Below are 4,357 nucleotides of genomic sequence, written 5' to 3'. Positions count from 1 at the left end.
TTTTAATTTTCTAACAAATTATTTTTAATTAAGTTTTAAAAACCCATTTTTTCAATTGGGAGAGATATTCTGTTTTAATAGGAGAAGAATTTCCGCTTTAATTAAAAGTGTTAGAATTTGTTTTAATAGGAGAATAATTCCCGTTATAATAGAAGAGGAATTCCCATTGTAAAAAAGGATTTCTGTTTTCAAATAAGAGATAAATTTATGTTTTAATAGGAGATAACATGAAATTTTAATAGAGCTCGAAAAATACCCTTTATAGGAGCTTTAATATTAAGACTAGAAAGTAGACATGTGCATACGCACCGACTATTTTAAAAATTTGCTCAACAATCATAACAAATCGTGATTCCTGTTTTCATCGCTAACCTATTTTAATTTCCAAACAAATTATTTTAATCGAGTCTTAACAATCCGTTCTAATTTCTTAACAAATTGTTTAATTAAGTTTAAAAACCCATGTTTTTAATTGGGGGAGGGATCCCATTTTAATTTGGAAATAAAAAGTTTTTATGCTACTATTTGAGTTTTGGTTTTAAAAGGAAAGGAGATTCCCGTTTGAAGTTGAATTCTAAAAGGAAAAGAGTTTCCTATTTTAAGTTAACTATTAAGTTGATGACGTGAAATTTTAATAGAGCTCGAAAAATACTCGCTAACCCGTTTTAATTTTATAACAAATTGTTTTTAATTAAGTTTTAAAAACCTGTTTTTTCAATTGAGAGAGAGATTTTGTTTTAATAGGAGAAAGATTTCCACTTTAATTAGAAGTGTTAGAATTTGTTTTAATATGAGAATGATTCCTGCTTTACTTAGAAGTGTTAGAATTTGTTTTAATAGGAGAATGATTTCCGCTTTAATTAGAAGTGCTAGAATTTGTTTTAATAGGAGATGAATTCCCGTTATAATAGGAGAAGAATTTCCGTTTTAATAGGAGATGACGTGGAATTTTAACTTTGACTCCTTTCTTGTTTTGGTTGTGATATTGAGAGTGTTGTGTGTGAAATGGTTGAGAGTGTTGTGTGTGAAAATGAAGAAGGAGATAAGTGTAGATATATGGATGTAGAAATATGTAAAGTCCTGAATTATTATTAAGGGTATTTTCGTAAATTTCCTATTAACTCTAGGGACGTTCTGTAAATTGGTCGTCGGGTTTATTTTTCACCCATACGTAACTTACTGGAACTTAACTCCGACTCATAAGTCACGTTAGGTAAGCGATCCATATACGAAAATTTGACAAAAGGCCGGTTAGCGGTTTTTCGTCGTCTGGCCGGCACGAAGTTAACGACTTACGCCAGAGTGAGTTATTATTATAGCCTCATGGAGAGATAGAATATGGAAGATTAAATTTAGCGGGATGAGCCGAGAAATAATTAATTAACGCCGACGTCAAATTCGTTAGTGGTTAGGAGTCTAAGTAGGACGTTAAGTCTAATCAGGATATATTGGGCTTGGGCCTAAATATATCGCGGCCCAAAAATAGAAAAACCCGAAATCGCGAAAACACAAAAATCGCACTTCATCTTCCCCAATTTTCGCCCTTTCTAAAACCTAGGAGAGAGAAAACAAAGTTCTCTCAATTCCCCATCGATTTTACTTCAATACTTCGACCTCAAACCTAGAAACACTAGAATGAAGTGAGAGGATTGAAATCTCTTGGAAATTCGAGCATCCCGACGCCAAATCGCCGCTGCCGGGTGAGTGAATGCGTCTCCAATCGATTCCACTCAAAAACTTAAACGCCCAATCACTAACAACACTCAATCAAGCGTGGGGATTCAAAAAAATAGTGGAATTGGCGTCGTATTTCCGCGAAAGGTAAGTTTGAATTCGTTTCGATTAATAGTTAGCTTCAATTTCGATTTCTTGAGGGTGTGATCTTTGAAATGGATTGTATTAGGGGTGTTGAAGGCTGGCAATAGCAGTTGGACGAGCTGGAGTGGAGTGAAACAGTGGTGGAGTCGAAAAATTATTTGAATTGCGTCGTGTTTTTACGAAAGGTGAGTAATTTGGTTTCAAACAATTAGTTTAAACTCGTTTTAGTGGTATTGGATGAAAGATATTTGAATGGGTTGGTTGTACACTTCGGCAGTAGCTCGATTTGGAGAAGGAGAGTGGGCGATTTTGGTGGAGCAGCGATCTAGGAGCGATTCTGTTGCTGATTCGGTAAGAATCTTCGGCTATTCACTCGATTTTGAGCAGTTCATGTCAGTTTATAATTGTTTAAGAGTAGATTAAGTAATGAACGATTGATAAGGAAGACAACAGTAAATATTGCGAGAATTTAATGTGAATGGAATAGTGGAATTTGTTGTTGTTGTCGGAGTCGAGAAAAATCTTAATTGTTATTGGACGCGATAGGATTGGCGTAGATATGTGGGCCTGCAGTGGCTCGAAATAGCCCGTAGAGATCTGTCGAGTATGGTGCCCCGAATGGCCCGTAGCTCTGATATCCAGTAGTTAGATAAAATTTACCCGAAACCAAATACCAGTAGTGTCGAGATTCTTCTCGACTTACGTTATATAAGAATTCTCGTTCGTTTGATAACTTCTAATGGTCGACGTATATATATATGATGTGTAGGAGTAAATACGAGGGGATTCGGTTAAGCGGGCTCGATTCGGCTAAGTGGGCTTGAGGAGAACGGAGCTTGCTAAGGTAGGAACCTACATACCAATATATAGTCTGCTTATTTTCATGCATGATTTGAGTTGTTTAAAATGTTAAGAAATAGTTTGCGTATCAACCATGCATGTATATATGATATTCATGTTTTTGCATTGTAGTTTTCCTCGATATGAATTAAGTATATGGATAGCTTTCGCGTGAAATGGTTTTCTGTAAAATCGGGGTAGCGAGGGATTGTTTCTTGGTTAAAAGTGAAAAAACTGGTTTTGGGGAAAGGTTCGCGTCTCTTGCTGGATAAGCGAGCAGAGAGATGGATTTGTAATGCGGGTAAGGATTACCCGGTTGTTTGTAACTAGGTGCGAGGTTCTGGATTGGTCCCGGGATGGTCGTGTTATTTACGATGATTCGCCGTTTGGGAATCATCGGTTGTTATTTACTATGACTGGCCCGTTTGGGAGTCATAGGTTGTTACGCTTTCGATTTGGAAATCCAGGAACTCACACCTATATAATCAACAGTTTTAAAAGAAAAACTAGATATGTAACTAGAGTATTTGAAAATAATCGGTAATACTAGTATATATATATATATAGATATTACTATGTTTATCACGAGGAGATTTAGAAAAGGAACTGTGAATTCCTATAAAGAAGGAACTGTTGTCGCATTTAGGAGCGGTTAGTTATTTATAGGATTCAATGGTGGTGTACACCTTTCGAGGTGGTGGGCCACCTTTAAAGGGATGCATCCTTTGGATGTAGTCGGGAATTCCTTTTCTACTTTTCTAGATAACCATGCTTATGTACGTGTCCACATTTGTTTGGTGATTAGCTTGTGTGGGGTTACATGCTACCTCGATGAGGTTTAGGCGAGGAGTGAGAGTTTAGTCCACTCTGGATGTGTGTCGGGATCCTGGCGATCTGCGGTCGTCGAAGCGGTTGACCACCGTAAGTTAGGTGGTGGGCCCATTATGGGGGTCGTGGTCACAGGCCCTTTGAGCCCTAAAAGCTTTGGGGATTTTTTGTAATACGAACACAACAACGGCATTTCATCTCCTGCCCGGTAAAATCGGGGAAAACAACGGTGCATAGTTCACTTTGGGAATCTTGAACCGAGATTGCCTGTGTGGATCGGGTCGAAAATTACCCGTCGTACCCCCTCACCATTCTAATAGGATCACGTGACCCACGATGGTTGTATCTTTGATTGTGAAAACTATATTTTGTATATCAATGAAGCATGCCGATATGATTTATGCTAGTTAGTGATGTATATATACATAGTCACAATATTTGAATACTATTATAGAAACCCCGCATGTTTTAAATGTTTTCTATAAGTAGCTATTTATTGGTTATGTGAGTTTCTCTTGGGCATAGTTGTTTTGCTCATCCTACTTAACATTTTCGACGAGCGATTCGGAGGAGGGTTTCCCTAACCCTAGTGATGGCGGGTATGGTGATTTGGGAGGATTTCCCCATGCTTTGAGAGCAGAGAGTCAAGTTTATATTTTGGATTTGTATAGAGATGACCTAGGTTATTCTTTTGTTTGTATATAATGAGCCTAGCTCTTTTCCTTTGGTTGTATAGAAAGAGACTAGTTTCTTTTGTTGTATATATAGAGAGCTAGGTCATTTTGATGTAATAATCGTATTTGGCAGCGGTTCTCCTTGTTTTGTAGTTTATATCGTCATATCCCTGTAGTAGTTAGAGTTAAGTGTAGTA

The 4,357-nt window shown here is 37.2% G+C and overlaps 1 long non-coding RNA gene across 1 annotated transcript; it reads left to right on the top strand.

Moving 5' to 3' along the window:
* Positions 1–1,495: 1,495 nt before the first annotated feature.
* LOC147513536 (uncharacterized) lies at positions 1,496–2,850 on the top strand. Its single transcript, XR_015217390.1, has 4 exons — positions 1,496–1,821; positions 1,904–2,003; positions 2,096–2,169; positions 2,588–2,850. It is a non-coding gene; the product is annotated as an uncharacterized LOC147513536 (long non-coding RNA).
* The last annotated feature ends 1,507 nt before the right edge of the window (positions 2,851–4,357 follow it).

Source organism: Coptis chinensis, chromosome 3, assembly GCF_015680905.1.
Source record: "Coptis chinensis isolate HL-2020 chromosome 3, ASM1568090v1, whole genome shotgun sequence".
NCBI classification, from domain to species: domain Eukaryota; kingdom Viridiplantae; phylum Streptophyta; class Magnoliopsida; order Ranunculales; family Ranunculaceae; genus Coptis; species Coptis chinensis.
This window is presented reverse-complemented; position numbering and strand designations above follow the sequence as displayed.